This window comes from Emys orbicularis, chromosome 15 (genome assembly GCF_028017835.1).
Source record: "Emys orbicularis isolate rEmyOrb1 chromosome 15, rEmyOrb1.hap1, whole genome shotgun sequence".
In the NCBI taxonomy this organism is placed as follows: domain Eukaryota; kingdom Metazoa; phylum Chordata; order Testudines; family Emydidae; genus Emys; species Emys orbicularis.
In genome coordinates, this window is record NC_088697.1 from 18,871,587 (window position 1) to 18,896,739 (window position 25,153).

The following is a 25,153-nucleotide window of genomic DNA, read 5'->3' on the forward strand; positions in this document are numbered from 1 at the left end:
ACCCTCATTGCGGGTCCTGTGAGGCAGCGAAGTGCACTGAGACCCTGGAGCCAGGAGGAGACCATCAGAGCTGCCCTTGAATTTTAGGCAGTTTGTGAGGGGCTTGTTATACAAGAGCAGCCCATGCAACTTCCTCTCCTGCTGCTTAGCCCTGTCTAATTTTAGACTGCAAGCTGCCCAGCATTAGGGCCTATGTCTTCACATGTCGGGCCAGTGCCAGAACCCCATGGGCTCTGGGGGTCTTCCAGAACAGCAGCAGGGTTGCCAGAGGGGGGCAGGAGCGCACCTGGGGGGTGGGGGAGGAGATGCTTTTCCCTGGTGAACTGCCCCCAGGCTGTGCTGCACAGGAGATTGCATGCAACCAGGGCTATCTTCTCGGAGGGGCCTGTATCTTGGGGGCGAGGGTGGGTGGGGGGAGGGGAGAAGGGCATAGGGAAACAAAGAGACAGGCGTTAGGGCAGGGGATTTCTGTGAGCCCCACCCCCCTCCTCAGATCGGATGCATTTTAAAGATTTATCTTTTTTTCAACCCCAAAGCAGGGAAACAGGATCAACGCCCCCCCCCCCCCCCCCCGGCTCCCTTGGGAGAGAGGTAAACGGAGACCTTGGGAAAGGGAGACAGTTATGAATGGGGCTATTCTTATCTTGGGAACAGCCCTTTCCCTCGGCGCCTACTGTTCATTCATGCACCCAGCACACCAGCAGGAGATGATGGGGGGGGGGGAACCCCGCTGTGCTCCAACCTCCCCGGGATCAATCCCCTTCCCCCATCTCCTCCTGGCATCTCCCTCCTACTCCCCCCACCCCATCACACACACACACACACACACAGCTGGCCTAGGCTGCCAGCTGCTCTTTGCGCAAGCGTGGTCAGCAGGGGCGGACCGACCTCCTCCGTTTGCTTCCCCCCCCCTTCTCAGCTCATGCTAACTTTACACAGTGCCATTATTTCGCATCCTTCCCTTTCTTGCAAAACGGTTCCGTTCGCCAGCCCTTCCTCCGGGGAGCCCTGCAGCCCTCTCTCCGCACAATTCGGATTACAATCCTTTCTTCCCGTTGCAGACGGCTCTGGCCAGCAAATAGCGGATCGGAAACCCCCTCCCCCTCGGCACCCGGATGGCTGCTTGATGGTGAGTTTAGCAGCTGAGCAGACCGGGGTGGGGGGGGGTGCGTATAAGTCCCCGTATCCGAACCCACCCCAAGCTCTAGTCGTTTTAAAGGGGGAAATTGGTCAATTGCATTCCTCTGGCTGCAGCACTGGGGGGAGGGGGGGAGTGTAATTGACATGCTGCCTGGGGCAAACCCAGGAGGGGCTTTTGTTTTGCCTTTGTTTTTGTTTGCTCCTGAGCTAAAAATAAAATTAAAGCGGATTTAAAGGCTGCACCAAAAGACGCCCATAAACTGGGCTCTTGTCCACCGCTGATCCAGAATCCACCTTTAAAGCACTGCAGGGAACAAGCCTCTTGTGCCTGAGATGTTCTGGATGTGTTTGAACTTGGACCCTAGCCCCTCTCTCTGCTTTTCTGATTTTAAGACTAGAAGGATCTGGTGAGGAAATACTGCAGGTTTTTTTGATGGGCTCGTTTGGGGTATCTGGTTATCTAGACTTCTTAAGGGGGATGGTGGTGGATAAAATAAACAGCCACCACCAAACTTCAGACTTGGAAAAGATGAGACTCAGAAAGGGTGATGTATTGGCATGTGTTTAATCTGCGCACCACATCGCTGGCCGCTTGGTGAGGGAAAGAGCTTCCAGTGGTTCTGAAACAAACGTGAAGGTATCATGGGAGAGCTAGTAGAAGGCCTGTGACAACAACTAGATGAATGCTGAGTTAGTGGAACTTACTGCCAAAAGAAAATCATAGGAATGGGACAGATGGACGGGGACGGATGGACACACACGAGTTTGGTTTTCCTTAGCGTCTGGCACTCAAAAAACCTGATCTTGCTGGATTAGAATATTGGCAATAGATCAATATTCTTATTTAAGCAGGTTTTGCATTGATTTTGTAGGTCAGTGCTTATCCGGGAAAAGGAGTCCTAAAACCAGGACAGAGATTAATTTGGGTGCCTCTAAATGTGACCAGAAGAAGAGCTCTGTGTAGCTTGAAAGCTTGTCTCTCTCACCAACAGAAGTTGGTCCAGTAAAAGATGTCACCTCCCCCACTTTGTCTTTCTAAATGTGTCACACCTTTAAGTATATGGCTAATAGTCGCACTTGGACATTGCACATCTGTGTGTTGGCAAATAGCCCCAGGGTTTTGTGGTGTAGGTGCTGATGCAAATAGAATTTGGCTTTTGCTTTTCAATTTCTTCCTGTTTACTTGTTGCTTTGCAAAAGGGTGTCTCTGCTGAGGGTTCAGGTCCCTGTAATGCACACGCAGGAATGAGCTCTAAATGCTCCACTGCAGGAGGAACCCTTCAGAGCCATTGGAAATTCAGAAATCTTGGGACGTGGGTGGGGAAGAAGAAAGTATCCAAAGTTGTCCCTTGGGGTCTTGCTTGGGATGGGTTTGTCAGGAAGAGGGCATGGCGAATTTAGGGATCAGACCGTCTGGGAGGAGGTTTGAATGGACTAGATTCAATGCAGGCACGCAGCTATGTGTATAACTATGCAAGGATTCAACCCTGTGTATGTGCATTAGAATCCTCCTACACCACCAATAACAGTCCAGCACAGCAACCTGCTGACTTGTTGGCGACATGAGCTAATCTGTGTTGCCTCCCTCCGTGGCTCCCTATTTTGGGAGCATTGATGCATGTGTGTTTGGAATGTACCGATAACATAGTAGCAAACACTAAGCATGATTGATTTGTAAATCAAACCAGCTTCCTTTACAAGGCCCCAACCCTTCTCAGAACCTCCTCTGACTGCAGCTCCTGAGAGGTTTCCTTGCCTAATAGGCCACTGTGCTTCTATAGCACCTTTTTGCTTGGCAGAAGGGCATAACGATTCCTTCCCCTGTGGGAGATCTGGTGCAGTGGTAAGTGACTTGCTCAAGGCCAAGCAGCAAACCAGTACCCGCTAGGAATGGAACCCAGGTGTCCCGAGTCCCACCTCCTGCTGAGCCTGCTCCGTCATGTGTGTGGCTCCTGGGACTGAGTCGATGAGGGAAGTGGTTTGTGGGTGGAGGCTGGCGATGAAGAGGAAAGGGAAGTAGGTCACCTCCTTGTGAGGCTACGGTCAGGGGCAAGGGTTTGAGTTTGTTTTTAATTTCAACTGGTGGCTCTGCCCTGGGATGTAGGCAGCCCCCACATGGGACTGATCGATCGTAAATATCGGGCAGTCCCGGCCTCCATGTGCATCCTCTCCATGGCAGCCAGGGAAGGCTTCCTCATTCAGGCTGCACACTCCAGAAGTGTGCAGCCTTGCTCCTCCTCAGGAGCCGGTGCGGCCTTGCTGAGAAAGGCTTGACCCGCTGTTATTGCTGACGGGGGAGTATCTTTCCGCTGCTCTACAGGTTTTTCCTCTAATGGGCGATTGAAAAAACACACATGGCCTGTTGGGGCCCAGGCAATTAGCTGTCGCCTGCTATGTCCAGTGCGGCATTTTCCTCTCAACAAACACACTTAAAATTGGTTTGGGCAATGGAGTGTCCCTGGCGATAGGATCTGGCTGTAATGAATATAAAGGGGGTGTTTTATGGAGGCTGCTGGATGCAGACAGATCTTGTCATCCTCTCTAGCTCCCAGGCTTGCTGTACTACCTAGCATCAGGACTTGGGGAGAGTCCCTCCCGAAGTCCTGGCCTGAATTATATAGTCATGGACCTGCTGACTGCATTACCAGCAAGTGCCCTGTTAAATGGCTCCAATGCCTGCTGATGGGCTGGAAGCAAAGAATACCCAGGTAGTGACATGTGACGTGCCCATCAGGGACCTGCAGGGGGCACTGTTGGGTTTTGTTTTGTTAGATATCTCCCTCAGCATTATTATTGCTTTGAGTGGTGCTCAGTGTGGTAGAAACTCCAGAGGAAATCACTTGCCTGAGGAGTCTGACTGATGTAGGGCAAATAGTTTGGACGGAGCAGCAGGGCAAAGCTCGCTAATGGGCGCTGCGGGATAGAGACGCTGGGTGAATCGGTTAGGGATGCAAACAGTGAGAACTCCAAGCTAGTATGTGGGATGGATGGGGGGGTGAGGAGTAATGTGATGTGCGGGGAGGAAGGTGCTTTGGAAGGGGTGAGGTGGAGAAGCGATCTTGCGGTGGTTGTGGAGTGCAGACGAGATGGGAACTTGCAGTGTGGCAGGAAGGGCTGCCCCCGGCAGCGTTGCGCTGGGAACAATGCATAAAGATCTGGGTAACTCTCACGCCAGGAAAGTCCTGCCAAGGGCGAGGGGCTCCTGACAAAGGTGTGCGTCACCTCGGGGGTGGATGGGGAGCAGCGTCTGCATGCTCAGAATACGAGCCACGTCTAGTGCCTCTCGTCTGATGTTCCCAAAGCACCTCACGCAGGTGGGTGCGATCTGGGGCATACAGAGAGCAAAGTGGCTTCCGAAGGTCACCCAGCAATAGAACCCTGTCTGGAGCCCAGGTCTCCTGACCCTGTGCTCTAACCACTAGCTCATGCTGCCCCATGTGACAGGCTGCTGTTGCCTTCATGCCTTGCATGCTGCTGTTGTCCCTTCCTATAACAGTCCTGATTTCCTACTCTGACCCTACTCATGGGTAGACTCGAACCCCTTATGCCTCCATTATCCACCTCTTCATGCCCCTGCTTCTCCTTGCTTGCTGCTCTCTGTCTGGACCAGCCTACCAGCGTCTCCCTGCTCCAAGGCCACCTTCTTGTTCTCCCTCCCGCTCTCTTGCTTACAAGAAAACAAGCCAGATCTCAACAATGCAGGTTTCCAGGGCCTTGGCCTGTCTCCGCTGTGCCCATAGCGTGTTAGCAAGCGCCATGCATGCTGATTAAACAGGGAAGGAGAGGGATCGCACAGGGTGCTTTGGAAAGGAAGAGCTTAGGGGAATGGGATGAGACTGAACGAAGGAAAACTCTCCTGGGGTAGAGGAGAGGAGCCATTTCTTCATGCCAAGGTCAGTCACACTGTGGAATTGGTGTCCCAGGGGTAAGTCGTGGAATCCGGGTTGCTAGACGTTAGTCATTCACTGCCCCGGGCTTTATTTAGTCTGTGATGTGTAGATCAGTGGCTCTCAACCTTTCCAGACTACAGTACTCCTTCCAGGAGGCTGATTTGTCTTGCGTACCCCCAAGTTTCACCTCACTTAAAAACTATTTGCTTACAAAATCAGACATCAAAATACAAAAGTGTCACAGCACACTAGTACTGAAAAAATACTGACTTTCTCATTTTTACCATATAACTATAAAATAAATCAATTTAATATAAATATTGTACTTGCATTTCAGTGCGTAGTATATAGAGCAATACAAACAAGTCATTGCCTGTATGGGGCTTCTAAGGGCTCGGTGTGACACTCTGTGTCTCGGGGGAACACCCTGCACCCCCATGTTCACCCTTATAATATGATTCTGTGGTATCCAATGCAAAGTTTGTCATGTCGGGTGTCTTCGGAAGGCTCATGATGCACTGAGCATTGTTGTTATAGTAATGTTATAGGTTGTAACTTCATGTATATAGTTATGAGGCTGAAAATGTGTCCTCGTGGCTTAAAACAAGCCCAGGCAGTCCAATGAGGGAGTACAATGAGGTAATGCTCACCTGACCCTGAAGGGGGGAGCAAAGCCAAGAGGGAAGAAAGAACATGATAAAAGGGAGAGACGTTTGCCATGCTCTTCCTCTCTCTTCCACCTCCATTTACAGACATCACAACCCAGCGACTGAAGCGCTGATCAAAGGGGAGAGCCTGGCTGAAGAGCAACCAGCCAGCCTGTGGTGAGACGCATCTAAGTTTATAAGGGAATTGAAAGTGTTAAGATCAGTTTAGAATGCGTTTTGCTTTAATTTCATGTGACCAAATCTGACTTGTTATGCTTTGACTTATAATCTTAGAATCTGTCTTTCATAGTTAATAAATTTGTTTGTTTGTTTGTTCTACCTGAAGCAGTGCGTTTGGTTTGAAGCATGTCAGAGGCTCCCCTTGGGATAACAAGCCTGGTACATATCAATTTCGTTGTTAAATTGACGAACTCATATAAGCTTACAGATCCAGCGGGCATAACTGGACACTGCAAAACGGAGGTTCCTAGGGTTGTGTCTGGGACTGGAGATATTGGCTAGTGTCATTCGGTTGCACAATCCAAGAAGCGGCTGGCCAGAAGTGCTCACTCATGTGTTGGGAGCAGCTTACATGCTAAAGGCTGTGCGTGAACAGCCCGGGAGTGGGGGTTCTCACAGCAGAGCAGGGTAAGGCTGGCTCACAGAATTGAGGATTGGATGACCAGTCCAGATAACACCAGAGGAACGTCACACTCGGGATGTCAGACGTGTCCCAGAAAGCCCAGCTGTGCATGTGGTGGTTTGAGCTGGTAGGGTCACAGGATCTGTAGTCTCTGCCTACACCTTGCAGTGCAGGTACGCTTAAACTCTCCCTACGTTCAGAACCCTATTGGTGCATTTAGCTGCATTAAAGGAACCCCCCGCCCCTCCCAAACTGACAATGATGGCTGGAAAGAGCATGGCCTCCAGATGCCCTTCCCTCCAGGTGGCCAGGGCCTTCTCCAAGCTCGCAAGGCCCTCTGCCCTCTGCAAGAGCTGGAGCAAAGAGGCCTCGTGAAGGGCCGCAAATTCTGGCTGTGCTGGACCAGTGGAGCTGGCTGAGGGGCATAAGTTCCAAGGCTGAGAGCCCTGCCCCCAGGCAATCAGGTCTAGGAGCAGTCTGGGCTAGGGTGGTGAAATGCCCCCCGTAGTACTCAGCTGTCTGGGGCACAGTGGTCTAATGCATCCCCCCCGCGCCCCCCCCCCCCCCACACACACACACCGCTGAGCAAGTAGGTGGCCACCTTCTACACCAGCCGGAGCTTCTGGGTTGGCTGCAAAACCATTAGCAGCATCCCTGCTAACTTTGCTGCTGATTCTTTGTGGGGCTGGGCCGGAGTCCCTGGTTGTCAGTTTAGCTGGTCTTGATTCAGCAGCAAGAACTGTGGCCGTGTGATCTCGTGTGGAATAGAACTGTAGTTTCTGATGCAATGAACCCTGTGCTCAGCCTCTTTCCGTTTGTGGCTTTGCAGTTGCCGCTGGGTATTTTCCTGATGGTTGTCGCTGGCTGCATCATGCTTCACAGAGCCAACCAGCACCCTTTCCTCCCTCCCACTAACTAACCCAAGTAACCAGCCTCTTAGCACAGGCAGTGTGCAGTTACACTCCACCCCAAGCAGATCACTCGCTCCCAGGATAGGTATGGGCTTGTGCTGTGGTACCTCTGACACGATCTTCCACTGCTAGATGGGAGCTGCTCTTTCAAGAGGCATTTGCTTCTAAGTCAATAGACAAATGAGTAAGTGCCATGACTTTTACCTACAGATCTTACAATTCTGTCCTGAGGTACGTGGATGCAGATTCAATCGATTGCCGCATAGGCCAGTGGTTAGAGCAGTGGTTCTCAACCGGCGGGCTGTTTGTGGCCTAATCAGCACAGAGCCGCGGCCCATATGACATCCTCAGGGCCATACAGGTAGTATTGGATGCGGCCCACATAACACATTGTGGGCCACATATGTGGCCCCCGATGATAAATACGTTAAGAACCACTGGGTTAGAGCAACGCATGGCGAAGTCTTCAGTGCTGGGGTCTCTTCTGAGCTCTGCCATGGACTTGCTGTGCAGCCAGTGTGCTCCGATGAAAAGTCCCCGGAATGGGAGGTAGAATGTCTATCACAGTGGGGTCTTGGTCTCCGATCGGGTTTCCTAGGCACAAACAACTTCATTCTAATTATTAGTGTTTAATGGGAGCTGCTGGGTGTTCAGCGTCTTGGAAAATCAGGTCACTTATTTAGGGCTAAATACAGATTTAGGAGACTAGGTTCAAGTGGCTCATTTTGGAAAAGCCTGGCCTTAATCCCTCTGTGCCTCAGTTTCCCCCATCTGATTAGCCAATACGGCGGTACAAATGCCCTTGTCCCACCTGCTGTAACATTCCCGCTGTTGCTGCCACCAGGAGGAGGTTTCCTGGTGATGGCTACTATAGATGCGGCATGTGGTCAGGGACGGAGCTGGGCTAACGTTCCTTGGCTTTCAATTCATGCCATTTTTGCACCTTCCTGAAACTTTTCCTCCAAGTTTTGGGCTGGAATTAACCCAAAATGTCAAAGAAAACTCAGCCTAAGCTGGGGGGGCCGCACCTGGCTCTGCCTTGGAACTGTGCCAAATCTGCACAATTTGCCTGGCTGCCCGTGAGCAGGGCGAGACGACGCGGCGATTAAAAAAGATCAACGCCTTGTCTTCACTAGTGCCCCTGCTGGTGGAGTAGCAGCGGTTGTTAGTTTGTATGCAACCCGCTGTTCAGTGTCTTTGCATGTGCCCCTTCTGGGGGCAGGGATAGCTCAGTGACAGGGTTGTGAGTTCAATCCTTGAGGGGGCCATTTAGGGATCTGGGGCAAAAATCTGTCTGGGGATTGGTCCTGCTTTGAGCAGGGGGTTGGACTAGATGACCTCCTGAGGTCCCTTCCAACCCTGGTATTCTATGGTTCTGTGGCTGGTCTGACCACCTGTTTCTGCCCGCCGTTAAAATGGACTTGTCCTTGAGCTCAGTGGGGAGAACTCTGTGTGGAAAGTCCTGGGTTCGAACCCGGCCAGCTGCCTGTGATAGTGATTGTTACAGCAATGGTGCCCAGTAGCCAGCAGGTGCGTGGGCCAGACTTCCTCTCCCTAGGCAGGGTAAGTGGCTCCTGCGTTGCCTGTAGATATAGCCATAGTCTTGAGGTGCTAATGTTCTCGAGAATACAGTGACTAGCATTTGCCACTTCTTGTGAATCTCAGCACAGCATTAACAGAGCTGCTGGGGATTCTTGACGCTGTTTGCATGAAAGGGTTGGTTTTGCCGAAACTTTTGAAAAGGTTTTGAAATTAGTGGCACATCCTGTTTCCACGTTTTCAACGTGAGAAGTGTTTTGTTTTTTGGTTCCAACTGATATTTTTTATTTGTATATTTTAGTTACCTCTTACTAAAAAAAGGTTCAATATAAAAAGTTCAACGTCAAAACAAAATATTGTGCAATTATTAAAATGTTTTGACTGACCTGATCTATTTTTGTTGTTACTGGTTCATGAATGTTTTTGAGATTATCCTGATTTGGGACAGAGAAAATGTTTTGAAATCTCAAACTCTCCTGGGATGGGGAAATCATTTCCTATCTAGCTCTAATAATTAAGATGAGATGATTAATTTCTAGAAATTAGTTTCTTCTCTGATGGGCAATGGTGGTGGGATCTCCGTAGTGCTACAACTCTTTTTTAAAAATCAAGTGGCTTTTCAAAAGAAGGCAAATCACAGCCTTTGTCAACTGCTCTGCCATTCACACTGTAAACTGCAAGCAACTCTTCTGCTTTAAGTCATAGACTTTAAGGTCACAAGGGATCATCGTGATCATCTAGCAAGGGTGCTGGAACAATTTGTATAGTGAAGGGGGCTGTAAACCCAAACTGTAAACCTTGGATATGATGGAAATCACGTCAAACCTGGGGGTGCGGCAGCATCTCTGTCATCTAGTCTGACCTCCTGCACCTTGCAGGCCACAGAACCTCACCCACCCACTCCTGAAATAGACCCCTCACCTCTTTGCTGAGTTACTGAAGTCCTTACGTCATGGTTTAAAGACTTCAACCTATAAGAGGATTCACCATTTACACTAGTTTAAACCTGCAAGTGACCTGAGCCACACGCTGCAGAGGTACCTCCAGGATGTCTGACAATCTGACCTGGGGGAAAATTCCTTCTTGACCCCAGATATGGTGATCAGTTAGACCCTGAGCATGTGGGCAAGACCCACCAGCCAGACACCTGGGAAAGAATTCTCTGTAATAACTTGGAGCCCTCCCCATCTAGTGTCCCATCTCCATGTTTCCTGTGCGTGAGGGTCAAAGGCTTTGAGCTCCAGTTACTGGATGGTGACTAAATTTTTCTACATACGCAGTGGAGCGGATTATGTAATCACATCTAAGCAACTTTCTCTTTCTACATTTGTTTAAAGAACAGGTAGGTAGCTGATCAGAAACTTAAAAGCTGTCTCCCAGAGCTACCATTTTTGGCTAAATCGCTGATTGCTGAACTTTTAGAAACAGAGGCACTGATTATCCACTTGGGATGCCAGTATAAATTGGGAGTAACACACTGAAACTGACAGTTAAAATGTTGTAAAATGGATCTAGACCCTGGCTCAGGATGTATTCTAAACAGACCTTAGCAGTAGTGTTTGAGTAAAGCTGCCCTTTGATATGTTGGGGGGGAAAGGGTCTCTTTTGGTTCAGTTTCTTGTTTAATTTCTTAATAGGGGTTGATCAGAGGCGTGTGCTTGTCTCGAATGTTCCTCTTAGTCCTGACAATAGTGACGCGTTGCTACATCTCTATCTCGATCTAGCGCTGGTTTTAACTCCTCTTGCAGTGTTTTGTTTTTCCTTTTTCTCTGTGTTCTGCTTAGCCTGCCCTGCAGGGGATGTCACTTGTGATTGGTGGCTTGAGCGATATATGGTAGATGGCCATGGGCGGTGCATGAGCCCCCCACTTCGGGGAGGCTAGCCACGCAGACCAAGCCCCTCTCACAAGCCCCCCCCCCCCCAGTGCTCGCTGGATCCCCGAGTCCCCCCGCGGCCGGAGTAGCCCTAGCCAAAAAGCACCGTTCCGCTCGCCGGCCCCAGCGCAGGGTCGCTCGCCAACCTCAGCTTGGGGGAGAGGACGCTGCAGGGGCAGGGGCAGGGCTTGGCATAGGGGAGGCTTAGCCTCCCCTGTCCATGGTAGATGCCTGTCTGCCAGGGACCTGACTGAGAGCTGCCAGACTCATTTCAGGTAGACTGCTGGTCAGCCATTAGCTGGGGACACTGCCAACCTGGACTGGCTTTGTGCCGGTGAAGCGCAGGTGAGAAAACGTGCCCCTCTGATTCAGTGGTAGCCCTTTTTCTGGAGAATACCATTCACTTCGGTGTCTAGCCCATCCTCGTGTGTTGCTCTTCTACCGGCGGTGGCTTGCTCACATACCTCGCTGCTACTTTCTGCTTTGATTCCATTGAACGATCCTCATCCCTTTGGCCTCAAGCCCAGCCTTGGTGCTCTCCCTGCTGGCGGGTCCAGGGTGCTTACTGTATTTGTCAATTACTGTGTGCCTCGGGAATTCAGATGCCTCCCTGTTGCTCTGGTCTCATTTCCATCACTGAAAGACAAAGCCTGGTACATGTCCCTGATAAGACTTTGCTCCAAGTGCCACGGTTTGGGTTTCTTTAGACTGGCAGAGATTTACCTCTCACTGGGAACCCCCTGAGCAATCTTATTGTACTGGCATTGTCTTGCAATCTCTTATTTCCTAAAGTGATGCTGTGCAATGGGTTTTGTTGCGAAAACAAAATTGTGATGTAATCCCACTTATCTGACCTCTGTGTAGCTGAAGGTTGGTCTTATTTCCCAAGAGTCCTGTGAATTCTTCCCCATTTATCCAAGTTCCTGGATCTTTTTCCTGTAAACGTCTTAGAAAAACAGGGTTATGCTGTGTGTGGCTAAGATTGCTCCCTGCCCACTGAATTTTTTCCATTTTGGTGAATGAAAGAATTACATTCATGACTGGGTGATCAAAAGTGGCATCTAGCGAGGAAGCTACAAAACGTACATGTTGATATGGAGGGCAATACAGTGATGCCTGATCTTCTCCCCGGCCAAAAAGTTCCACCCGGATGGCACAGAGAAGAGGCAAGTATCTAGAGTGGGTGAAGCAGAGGGCAGGTGTGAAGGGAACTACTGTTATGCTGTCAGGTGTAAATGGCTGCCATCAAGATGGGCTTTGATCTATAGACAGTTGCAGACCTGGTTAGTGCCCATGGCTATGCTAAGAATCCTGCTTTCAGGCTAAACAACAGGAGCAATTAAATCCCTTTAGGTAGTGATAGCTGGAAATGAGATGCTACCACGCAAGGCCTCATGACCAGGCCTGATCAGAAGCTATAGCTGTGTGGGCTGATTGCAAATGCAGGGGTTAGGAGATTGTTTGGCAAGGTATGTGGGTGAGGCAGAAAGCCAGCAGACAGACAGAGAAGCAGTTGTGAGCATGGTCTGAGACTGTGCAGAGCAGCAGAGCTCCTTGGGCACAGAGCTCGATGCAAAGGGAGGAATGGGGATTTCTGAGCAAGGGAACTTCCTGCTGTTTGGTTACACTGGAAACAGGAGTTTGTGGACATTCCTTGCTGTAAATAAACAGGGTGGAGCTAAATAATGTACCTTACTCACATCATCCATTTCTCCTCTGAAAAGAACCAAACTTGCAAGGCTCTGAATATTGGCTAAGCTCTCAGGCCAAAGGGGCAGTGCTACTAAACGTAGTAGCCTGCGTGGAACTTGGAAGGAGATGCACAGGTGCTGAAGGGAAGAGGTTGGAAGAGGCATCGAGAAGTCAGTCTCTGTGCACATGGCTAGAATGCTAGCTGCAGTTGCATAATCTCTAACTAGTTTTCTTAATAAAGAGCCAGGTGAGTTCTAGAAATGTGGGGTCCTCTCAGGTTATTACCCGGTACGTGAACCACTGAAGAGTAGTAGAAATGTCAGTGTAAAGGTTGGGTGTATCAAAAGTGCCTGAAATGCATTAACCTAAATTCTGGACCATACAGACAATTACCACTTGCAGTCCTCCTCCTGGAGCAAGGAAACGAGAAATGACAAGGGTACTTCAGCCCTTCAAACAGCCAGAGAGCGAGAGGCCATTTTACAGCGACGCCATTTTACAGCGACAGTGCGGGAGGAGTTGGAGCCATTCGGTCTGTCTCTAGTCTGGTTGCCAAGGTATTGGAGAAAGACAGCAAAAAACTAAGCCTTGAGCATGCACTTTCCACCCGTCTCACCCTCCTGAACCCCGCTGGAGGTGTGCAGCCACGTTCTCTGAAGCCGTGCGAGATGAGCTCTTCTCTCTTTTCACGCTGCACTGCTGTGAAAGAGCCCTGCACCTGCTCATGTGGAAGGCGCTGTGCCGATTGCAGCTGCTGTTGTGATATAACTGAATGTTTCCAATCCAAAGGTTGTTACAAGGAGGAGGGAGAAAAATTGTTCTCCTTAACATCTGAGGATAGGACAAGAAGCAATGGGCTTCAATTGCAGCAAGGGAGGTTTAGGTTGGACATTAGGAAAAACTTCCTAACTGTCAGGGTGGTTAATCACTGGAATAAATTGCCCAGGGAGGTTGTGGAATCTCCATCATTGGAGATTTTTGAGAGCAGGTTGGACAAACACCTGTCAGGGATAGTCTAGATAATACTTAGTCCTGCCACGAGTGCAGGGGACTGGACTAGATGACCTCTTGGGGTTCCTTCCAGTCCTATGGTTCTATGATCATGGGGCTGGGAATGTCCCTTAAACATCAGTAGCGCTGGGATACAATAACTTCTCTTCAAACCTCCAGGCAACAGAGGGAAAGACCCCTATGTTTTGGGGAGTCTGATTCATTCCATTCAGGCAGGGGAAGTATCTGCCTGGATGGAATGAATCAGACTCCCCGAAACATAGGGGTGTGTGGCACAGGTTTCCCACGTGTTCATGGCTTTGTCTTTCTACGGGGGGAAAAAACGAAATGGGTCTTGGGTTCGTACTGTGGAAAACGGCCTTCAAAATGGCCGTGCTTATGGGACTGAAGCCAGGAAAGTTGTGTCTCCACCTTTGAAATAGCTCCCTTCCTCCCACTCAAGCAAATGCCTGTAGTGAAGGAGGCGGCTTAAGTGGCTCCTTGAGAGGCTATTGAACTTTCAGTCTGGTTGAAGATTATTGGTAAATAAAGCTGATAAAGGTTTCCAGGGCAGAAAGCAGGTGTGCTCTAACTCTGTGCATTGGCATCTCCTTTTAGGGAGTTGGTTTCTGTGCTGTCAGTTTCTTGAGTGTTCTTTAGCTCTCCTAGCATTTACTGTAGGCAGGACTCTCTAGCTGCCAACAAAAGAAGAAAGGGAACTGATTTTTGGTCTGATCTGGGCTTACTTCTCATTCCTCTTCTCTCTGCCACTCCCCCGCTGCAGCGAGCTCGCTGCCCTGGCATGTGGCTCAGAGGTGCTGGTTCTGACATAAAAGCCTCATTTGCAGAGAGATTCCCGTGTCTGTTTTTAGTGGGATTACTAGGGTTTTTTTTTTTTTCTGAGCAGCGTCAGCGTCTCTGGTGCCACCCTCAGCATGGAATCCAAACAGCCCCTGCCATGAAGAGATGAGCAATGGGCACAAGGAGAGGATGCAGTGGGAAGCCCAAAGGAGAGGAGTTAAGTTCATGTAACCCACCGCTCAGCGTGTCCCTCTTTGAGCCTGATCCATGGAGGCTATAAATCTGTTACAGCTGCTAGATTAGGCAACTCACTCCTTCAACACAAACTGTAACATGTTGTTAGCCCTGGAGGTTCTCGGTTCGGTCCCCAGCCACGACAAAGGTGCCAGTTGTCACATTAGCCTTTTTCTCTTTAAAATGATCGACTCCCTCATGTGACCTCTCACATCGCCTGGCTGGGTTAGGGTGTCCCAGGAGGGCTGATGTCTGCAGCCATCTGGGTTCTCCTCCAACTCTCTCCCTCTTGGTGTGATGATCATTCACCCCTTGGGCCCAGTTCTGCCCTCTGAGATGTGCGCACACCCTACTTGTCCAGGTCACATGTCTGTATCTGAAGGCTGGATTCCCTTGGGGGAAAGTCTTATCTTCCTGTTCTGTGACCTATTGAGGACCTGAGCTGTGAACGCGCCACTACAGAGTGTATCACTTACTTTGGAGTTCCACCCACAGAGACTAAGCACTATGCCTGGTAGTGGTTACAGGGTCAGGCCCTTAGTCACAGCTTTCCTGGGGAGCTTTAAAAAAGGCCACGCACAAGTGCACACCTAAAGGCTGTGATGGATGCATTGTTTTCACCCAGTCTTTCCCCATAGGAGATGGGGTTGGGGAAACCTAGACAATCCACAGGACTGGAAGGGACTCCCTGGGTTATCAAGTCCAGGCTCCTGCTATCACAGGCAACCCCGTGGTATAATCCCCTTCATAAATATATCCAGCTCCAGCTTAAAACCAGTGAGGTTTTTTGCCCCCACTGCTCCTCTTGGGAGACTGTTCCAGAGCCTGCCTCCCGGCTTCCAATTTCCAGCCTAAATTTACGCATGGTCAGTTTGCCCCATCTGTTCTTGAGCCAGCATTATCCTTCAGCTTAACTAGCTCCTCACCGTCCCTGAAATTGATTCTTCTGATGTATTTCCACAAAACCACCATATCCCCTCTGAGCCTTCAAGCCAAGCTCCGAGTGGTATTCTCTCTGCTTTTGTTTCTTGTGTCTGGCTTTTACACTAGCGATCTTTCCTTTGAGTTGTGTTCTGCATGTGCCTGGCAAGCTCTGGGTACGCCAGTTCTCTGCAGTCTCATATCTGTCTTCCTGCAGTGGAGTCCGATTGTTCTGTAGTCTCTTATCTTACAGGATATACTTGCCCCATGGGGGCTGAGGCATCATTCATTAGTGTTTGTGACGTCTCCTTGAGAGCCTCCCATGAAAGATGCTAGTGAAGGGCAAGTTATTTTTAAAAGTGTCTTGGCCAAAGTCTCAGGAGGAGAGCCAGGAATGGAACCCAGGAGTCCTACCATGCACTTTCACTCCCTCTATGTACTCCTCTCTGAGAACCACATTTCCTGAGATTGTTTTTAAATGAGCTTTCTGTTAATGAACACTTCTTCGCTGCTTGCCTGTTTAACTTGTTGCAATCTTGGAGATAGTTTTGAAACAAGAAATCCATTTACTTCTCCCCCTCCCCCCAAACTTCTCTTTCTAGAGTCTGAGCAATATCACCCAATTACAGTGCATCGCACTTCTATCTTTTGAGTTGCAATTGTACAATAAAAACATCACACATTCTCCTAAGCTGTTTGGAAAATGCCTGCAATCAAAGGGTTAAACGGCTTTGTTTTCCCTTTACAAAGCTAACTCATGTATTTTTCCTCTGGTAAAATACATTCCTGCTGTGGCGTTTGAAGGTACAGTTGGCTCAGAAACCCCTGCAATGATTTTCAATGACTGACTAAGAATAAATAATGTCTTTAAAATGTTTGCAATTTTTCTCCCCTTTCCTGACTGGTTCTGGCTCCTAGATGAACTGAGCATGGCCTAAAAGCACCTGGACCAAGGACTGTACTCTTTGGGGGCTTCTTGATTGAGGCATTGGAAGCTGGGGAGAATTTGTTGAATGTCTACTTGCTGTGTTTGGCAATTGCTTGGGAGAAAGGGCCTGTCCACACTACAGCTGCAACAGTGATTTGTAGCGGGTGAGAGAGTGGTCGATGTAACCAGTTTGATTCAAGTAACATAGTTCAGATTGTGTACTCACAGCAGCTTTTCTGCCATCACAGCTGTGACTCAAGGACGCTGCCTAACCACGGATTGTATTCCAGGTAAATCTGGGCTGCAATGTCATAGCCTCTCAGCAGAATGTAGAGTACCTGAGGGGCGTGCCTCAGAGGCAAAGCACTCGGGGATGTTGCACTGCACAGAGGTCAGAGAGAGGAGGGCCTGCTAAATCGTTCTTGCTGTGTGGATCCACTTACCAATGTGCTGAAGGCAACCACAGAGTAGTCTAGCTGTCCTGCTACAGATCTGGCTGGCAGGGGCCGGCGGACGGAACCCCAGACCGGCAGTGGGCTGAGTGGCTCAGCCCGCTGCCGGTCTGGGGTTCCGTCTGCCGCCCACGCTGCTGGTCTGGCACGCGAAACCTTTTACTGGCACGCGAAATCTTAAATTATGAAGACTTGGCACACCACTTCCCAAAGGTCGCTGCCCCCTGCTTCTATATCTGTAAAATGGGGGTAGTGCTTTGTTAAAACATCTTACTGTTTGAAAATTAAATCTTTTTAGAGCATTTCCCCACATTTTACAGATGGGCAGATGTGCCTCGGTTTCCCCGCGGTCACACAGGAGGTGGGTGATAGCACTAGAAATAGAATCTGGGTCTCCTCATTCTGACCACAGTGCGCTCATTGGCCCACACTGTCTCTCTACGGGCAACCCGTCTCCTGGGGGCTGGAACCTTTCTGCTCTTGTCCCCTCTAGTTACTGGAGGCGAGAATCCAGAACCATGTTGTCTTGGAGGATTTGTCAGAGCTGCCGAGTTTGTGAGAACTCTTACTGATGGGATGAGATGAGTCTCCTAATGCATTCTGCAGCTGCGGGGGTGGAGGTGGGGATCCAGGTCAGAGCCACAATTGTAAAAATGAAACGCTGGGAAGAACCCACCCCTCCTTTAAGATTCCTGAGTGACGAGATTATCTTGATCCTCTAGAGCAGTGTTTTGATACCAGGGACCTGCTTGCTGTCTTTCAAAACTGTGTCAGGGAGACCAGCGCCAGCCCATGGACTGATTGTTGAGAAACACTGCTCTAGAAGACTATCCCCTCCCCGCCCAACAGTGCAGGCATGCCCTCATTAGGGAACAATAGACATGTGCCTTGTTTGGGAATGTAGCTGGGGTGTGTGTATCATGCTCTTAAAGAGACAGACACTGCAAGGAGTGCGCACCTAACAGACAGCTTTGCTTTGGTTTGGGGTAGGCAGGTTCTGACATTTCTAGGACTAAGAATTAGGTTCATTTGTTTGGAGAAACACAGCTCCCCAGGCACGGGGAAAGCTGGGAGCAGAAGGGACTGTGGCTGACCTGTGCCACCCCGACTGGGTCTGTTCTGCTGCTCTCGTCACTGGGGGTGTGGGCTCTGGCAGGGAGACTGGCCAGGTTAATCCATCCATTAAGATGGATCCTTATTTGGCTAATCTGAGAACGTGTCCAGGATTGATTGATTGCAGCCTGGGGCTCTGAACTGTGGCTAGGGAGAGAGGAGGGGAGGTTGGGGTACAGCCTGAGGGGCATGAGGTGGGTTCCTAGAGCATGCCCTGCAAGTGGGGATGGAGGTTGGGCTGCTGGGGGATGGCGGGGGTGGGGGAGATCTTTTGAGAGGGCCTTCGTTTAGGACATGAACATGCCAGTTGTGAAGCGCCTCCTGCAGGCTGCTGGGGGGGTGGGGGACGGAGTCACATCACAAAATCAGACCCTTCGAGCGTGAGGTATCCTTCTATGCCGACCGAGCTACCAGACCTCCTCACAGCCCCCCAGTGTAAGGGAGGGAGATAGAGTTGCCAACCCTCCAGGATTGTCCTGGAATCTCCAGGAATTAAAGATTAATCTTGAATTAAAGATTATGTCATGCGCTGAAACCTCCAACCAAAATTGGCATCCCTGGGGGAGAGCATATTTCTTCAGCTGCTGTGGTCATGTGTGTCTTTCAGTTCCTGCCCTGGGGGGGTGAGAGGGGCTCCTGGCACATCGGTAACCTCTTAAAGCCAGTGCTGAGAGGTCAAGGTCTGACGGACAGATCATCCCAGACTGGGGTAGCTCTGCAGCGAATTGTCACATGCCTTAAACTCAATCCAGTGAAGAGAAATGGAGAAGCAATTATCTGCTTCCTATAGTCCGCACTTGCAGCCATTCCTGCCCCACCTTTCTTCCCAGGGTCGTGTAACAATTAGCGATCTCTTCTTCCGCTGATTGTGGAAACGTGCACAGCTTTGTTTTCTATAATTAGGAGCATTTGGCTCCTGCCTCAAAGGATTTTTTTCAGGTGGCTCCATGAACCCTTTGAGGCGTTCTAGTTCGAGACGCCATTGGGGGCATCACTTTCTACAGCTGCTGGAGCTATGGGATGAGTTTGGCAGGTCTCAGTCCTGTTGGTGGTGGAGAGGAGTGCACTTTAGCGGAGTTACCCGGCTCAGCTGCTCCTTGGGCGTGAAACTCTGTGAGCTGCTTGCAGTGTGCTCACTATGTGCCAGGGGGAGGCGCTGTTTGCCCTGCAAAAACAAGGTGTGTTTAACCCTTGTTCTAGCACAGAGGTTCTCAAACTGGGGGTCGGGACCCCTCAGGAGGTCATGAGTTTATTACCTGGGGGGGGCGGTCATGAGCTGTCAGCCTCCACCCCAAACCCTGCTTTGCCTCCAGCATTTATAATGGTGTTAAATATATAAAAAAGTGTTTTTAATTTATTAGGGGGTCGCACTCAGAGGCTTGCTATGTGAAATGGGTCACCAATACAAAAGTTTGAGAACCACTGTTCTAGCAGATGATGCTACACACCAGGCAGACGGTGGGATCTCATGCACAGCGAGTGTTAAACATGGCTTATCCTGTCCACAGCAGCAAGGCAACAGTCTTGAGCAGTGTGTGGCTGGAGACAGGGAATGTGTGTAGACACTCTTTGATTTTTACAATGGAGGGACAGCCACATGGAGTTGCTCACAGTTTGCCTATCCAGCCTGACTAGTTTGCTGGAGGGGGCTGTTGGCTAGCTAACTTTTACAGGCTTTTAGTAACTGGCTCTGGGGCCCTTCCCAGCCCCAGAGTTGCAGGAAGAAGGGGAATGCCACATGCTTGATGACACTCTGGGATCCCCTTAGCACCTACATACAAGCTAGATCACTTCCATTTTGTTGTTCATATGGAAAAGTATCCTGACCTTTGCATGGAAGTTTGGAGCCCTGAGGATGTCCCGATCAGAAGGTGCAAGTGTAGGTAGACAGCAAACATAGAAGCAGGAAGGGCTGATGATTGCTGTGTTGGAGGACGTGGTGGCAGAGAGCTGAAGAAGACCTCCCTGCGAAGGTGAGAGTGGGCCACTTGCCCGTTTTCCTGCCCATCCCGTGATGCAGAGGCTATCCTGTGGGGAAGTTGTTTATACGCAGGGTTACTGAAAAGGGATCACGTCAGACCGGCTAAAGCCCTCAACTTGCATCCAGAGCTGCAAATGTTCCGTTCTGGAGGGAGCGGGAATCCTGAAAGCCTGGTGGGCAGTGAGGGGGAGGGAACGTTAGATCTCAGGCAGGAAATGGCTGACAACACCAAGATCTTGAATTGTAGCCACCCCGGACAGTCAGGCTGACAGGAGGAACAGAAGAGTCTAAACCAAACCGAGGAAGGCACCAGCTCTCTCCACACCCAGAATGGCACTGACGGTCCATGTGTGCTGATGGAAATCACACATGCCCACCCAGTCATGGCCAGTGGAGGAGCAGGCGCAGCAAGCAGATGCCAGGTGGTTCCAGGCCACCCCAGTGGCTGACCAGGCCACAGCAGAAGGAACTGTGCAGAGGACGAGTGGCCCTGTGATCACGAAGCCGTTGGTGTTCAGAGCTAGTAGCCGTTGGTGTTCAGAGCTAGTAGCTAGTAGATGTCCAATGGGAGGCACAGTAATCCTCTCGTCTGTCAGGTGTTCAGGTCATCTACTCACCTGCTTCCTAGGTATCCCTGTGTCTTGTCTAATTGGCCATATTTGTGGCTGGTTGTGGTTAAGAACAGAAGAACGGGCATACTGGGTCAGACCAACGGTCCATCTAGCCCAGGATCCTGTCTTCCGACAATGGCCAGTGCCAGACGCTTCAGAGGAAATGAACAGAACAGGGCAATTTTTGAGTGATCCGTCCCCTGTCATCCCGTCTCAGCTTCTGGCAGTCAGAGGTTTAGGGACACCCAGAGCATGGGGTTGCGTCCCTGCCCATCTTGGCTAATAGCCACTGATGGACCTGTCCTCCATGAACTTGTCTAATCCTTTTTTCACCCATTTATACTTTTGGCCTTCAGAACAACCCATGGTAGCAAGTTCCACAGGTTGACTGCACTATGAAGAAGTGCTACCTAACGGTAAGAACAGTAGGACAATGGAACAGACTGCCTAGGGAGGTCGTGGAAGCTCCTTCACTGGAGGATTTCAAATGGAAGCTAGATAGCCATCTGCCTTAAAGGATTTAGACACAAGAAATCCTGCAGCTTGGCAGGGGGTTAGACTAGACCAGGGGTAGGCAACCTACGGCACACGTGCCAAAGGTGGCACGCAAGCTGATTTTCAGTGGCACTCACACTGCCCGGGTGCTGGCCACCGGTCTGGGACTCTTCATTTTAATTTAATTTTAAATGAAGCGTCTTAAACATTTTAAAAACCTTATTTACTTTACGTACAACAATAGTTTAGTTATATATTATAGACTTCTAGAAAGAGACCTTCTAAAAACATTAAGATGTATTACTGGCACGTGAACCCTTAAATGAGAGTGAATAAATGAAGCCTCGACACCCCACTTCTGAAAGGTTGCCAACCCCTGGACTAGACGAACCTTGCGGTCCCTTCTAACCCTATGCTGCTATGTTTGTTTTAAACCTGCTGCCTATTAATTTCATTGGGTGACCCCTGCTTCTTGTGTTATGTTAATGGGTAAACAATATTTCCTTATTCACTTTCTCCATGCCATTCATGATTTTATAGACCTCCGTCATATCCTCCCGTAGTCATCTTTTTTTCTAAGCTGAACAGTCCCAGTCTTTTAAATCTGTCCTCGTATGGAAGCTGTTCCTTACCCCTAATAATTTTTGTTGCCCTTCTCTGTAATTTTTCCAATTCCAATATATCTTTTTTGAGATGGGGCAGCCAGATGGAGATGTAGAATTCAAGATGTGGGCGTATCATGGATTTATATAGTAGCATATTTACTGTCTCATTGTCTATCCCTTTCCTAATGGAGCCTAACATTCTGTTTGCTTTTTTGACTGCTGCTGCACATTGAGCAGATGTTTTCAAAGAACTATCCACAATGACTCCGAGATCTTTCTTAAGTGCTAATTTAGACCCCATCATTTTATATGCATAGCTGGGGTTATGTTTTCCAATGGGCATTACTTTGCATTTATCAACATTGAATTTCATCTGCCAGTTTGTTGCCTAGTCACCCTGTTTTGTGAGATCCCTTTGTAACCCTTCACAGTCTGCTTTGGACTTAACTATCTTGAGCAGTTTTGTATCGTCTGCAAACCTTGCCACATCACGGGTTTCCTGTTTTTCCGGATCATTTATGAAATATTATGTTGATGGTTTTGCCCCCAAAAGGAGGGGGAGATGTAATTGTAAGCCCCGCCTACCTAATGTGGTGCTTTCTCCCCCGCTAGTGGTGGCTGGGTTACAGACATTGATGAGCCAGCTACAGCCTTGGCTAGGAGACCTGGGTCTTCTAGCATAAGCAGCAGAGACTCTGACATTAGGATCCAGATGTCCCAGGTTCAATTCCTGTAGCTGATGACGCATGTAGGCTGTGGTATTACACAACCCCAGCCCCTGGAGCAAAGGGATACTTTGTTCAGTGAGTGCCTTCTCATTGCCTCACAAGTCCTCCCAAAATTACCTGCCACACTTCTTGTCAGACTTGTGTTCCCGGAGCCAGACATTAATGCAAAAAAAAGGGACGTTTGAGGAGCCTCCCATGGCTGCTGGTTTTTTGTAACAACATACAATTGATGCTATTGTACAGGTAGTTCTTTTAAAGATCTAGTTACAGGATGTGGCAAATAACTTGGCCAAATCTCATATACGCTTTGTTTTGTTTTTCTCCTTCTCTAAATGAGACTCTGAAATACTTAAGATGTTTGCGTACAGCCAGATCTCCTATGTGTTGGTGATAGCTTTTGTATCAAAGCAGGGACTCTTTCCGATGGGGAGCAATTCAAGCCCTGGTTTTGCTAGTCTAAGGTTCTTGCAGTAATCTTTTATGTTTGTATAGCATCTTCCATCCAGCAGGAGCTCAGTGGGGTGGTTGTATTTGAAATTCAGAGTGGGACCTTGAGGGGAAGCACTGTTCTAAAACTAACTTGCCAATGCTCAGTTCTTTGTCACTCTCAAGCCCTCCATTATAATGAATGTCCCAACTTTGCAGTCCCACTCCAGTGTTCTAACCACCAAACCAGCCTTTCTCGCGCTTAATTTTTTGACTTCCTAGAAAGGACTCGTGTCATTTTAAAAGTCTTTCTCTCTTCTCCAGTGCCACGTAGGTTCTGCTCAGCATTTTGAAGCCCAGGCACCAATAGTAAAATAATTTGATCGTTTCAGAAACTGCTGACTCAGAGAGGAATGTGTGATGTTACACTCCATATGTTTTATGGAAATATGCTTATGAGTGTAAATATAATGTAACTGGAATATGCTTTATGCAAAAGGCATCTTGTAAGGTATCATAAAGGTTATAACCTACTGAATATATTCCTCCTATTTGTAAGCATGTATCATTCTTGTATCTGAAGCTAAAAATATGAAGTATAACTCTGAGGTCCTATTGTAATTATGCAAAGTGTGGGCCATTAATGGTGGTTTAGAATCTTGATGGCTCCCATTGACTAGGAAAATTTGGTTGTAAATAGTTTATTTACCTGCAAACCCTGTATATGTGTGGGCCAACTCAGGAAGAATGGAGACTAAGGGTCTTACAGTGACATGTGACCATGTCACATGATACTGGAACCCATCTTAATCCTTGTACTTTTCCATTGATGAGGCGGCAGTCGGGACAAGCACAGACAAAAGATTCCCACCTTGTGCCAAAGCCATAAAAGGGGGTGGAGCAGGACAAAGGGGGCCACCAGTAATGAGAAAACCCCTGCTTATCACGTGAGATGTCTACTGGATCTAACAAAGACTGTACCAGGGGAAAGGATTGGGCCCAGACTAAGAAGAAGTCTAGTCTGTGAAAGAAGTTTATTGGAACATCTTTGAGATATTACCTGTAATCAGTTTCTTAATGTATTAGGCTTAGACTTGTGTGTTTTGTTTTATTTTGCTCTGTGACTTACTTTGTTCTGGCTGTTATTACTTGAAACCACTTAAATCCTACTTTTTATACTTAATAAAATCACTTTTGTTTATTAATAAACCCAGAGTGAGTGATTAATACCTGGGGGAGCAAACAGCTGTGCATATCTCTCTATCAGTGATATAGGGGGCAAACAATTTACAAATTTACCCTGTATAAGTTTTATATAGAGTAAAACAGATTTATTTGGGGTTTGGATCCCATTGGGAGCTGGGTGTCTGGGTGCTGGAGTCAGGTAACCTGCTGAGCTGTTTTTAGTTAGTCTGCAGCTTTGGGGGCGTGGCCCAGACCCTGGGTCTGTGTTGCAGCAGGCTAGCGTGTCTGGCTCAACAAGGCAGGGTTCTGGAGTCCCAAGCTGGCAGGGAAAATGGGCTCAGAGGTAATTTCAGCACATCAGGTGACAGTCCCAAGGGGATCTCTGTGACCCAACCTTTCACAAATGAAACTCACTTTTGGAAGTTGCTGCATCTTTGCTGGGTTCAGAGGTAGACCTGCTGGCCTGATTTTTCGTGCGGTGCTTTGCTGCTTAGGCATCGGCACCACAAAGCTGCTGCATGGACAACAGCACCAACAAAGGGCAGTCTCCGAAACAGAGTGAGAGATGCAACCTAACCTGGGCACAGGATGTTCTGCTGCCATGGGAGTTCCTTAACCGTTATTTTCTTTGCAAACACTGAAGCTGACCCTGATGAATTTTGAACTTTTGGTCCTAGGAAGACAGTGGTGTTGGTGGTGGTAATTATTTGTATTGCAGTAGTGCCAAGGGGCTCCAATCAAAAACCAGGGCCCCACTGTTCTAGGTGCTGTACAAACACAAACGTGGTTAAATCTTTAAGCCATGCTCTCTGCAACATTGATTTCTAATTTTCACGATGTTTTATAGAGAAGATTAAAATATATATTATACCTATAAATAAAAGCACAGATTTTTTTTTTTTTAAAGAAAATACACTAAAACCAAGAAAACAGTATTCTCTTCCTCCTCCCCAAAGTTATATACAGAACTGGTGGTAAAGAAGGGTCACTTACTAAATCTTTGTAACTGAAAACTTGTGTCTGGAATGAGAGGAGCATTTACTGTCTTGAGGGGCAAATTTTGTTTTGTATGTTGAAAAAAATATTTTTTCGGTAAATATTTTTTTGTTTGCCTTCTTAACAAGTCTTTAACCTGAGCTCACAGTGTTGGAATTCATTTCTGTGGATGGGTGAGGCTCCTCGGCCACAATTATTTCCGTCTGTTGTTCCTCTTGCAACATTTCTCCAATGCCTCTCCCACCGTGAAAATCTGGCAAAGTCCATCCTTTGCAGTTAATCTCTCCAGCTGTAAATGACCCAGTGGCTACCGCTGGGATTAGAGTGTTGAGAATCATCCATGTGGCTCAT

The 25,153-nt window shown here is 48.7% G+C and overlaps 1 protein-coding gene across 2 annotated transcripts in view; it reads left to right on the forward strand.

Annotated features, from left to right (window-relative positions):
* The first annotated feature begins 956 nt into the window (after positions 1 to 956).
* ST3GAL4 (ST3 beta-galactoside alpha-2,3-sialyltransferase 4) overlaps positions 957 to 25,153 on the forward strand; it is a 145,194-nt gene continuing 120,997 nt past the window's right edge. For both annotated transcript variants that reach the window (XM_065416960.1, XM_065416961.1), the window contains exon 1: positions 957 to 1,129. The gene's annotated coding sequence lies outside the window, so the exon portion shown is untranslated. The remainder of the gene's footprint in view (positions 1,130 to 25,153) is intronic.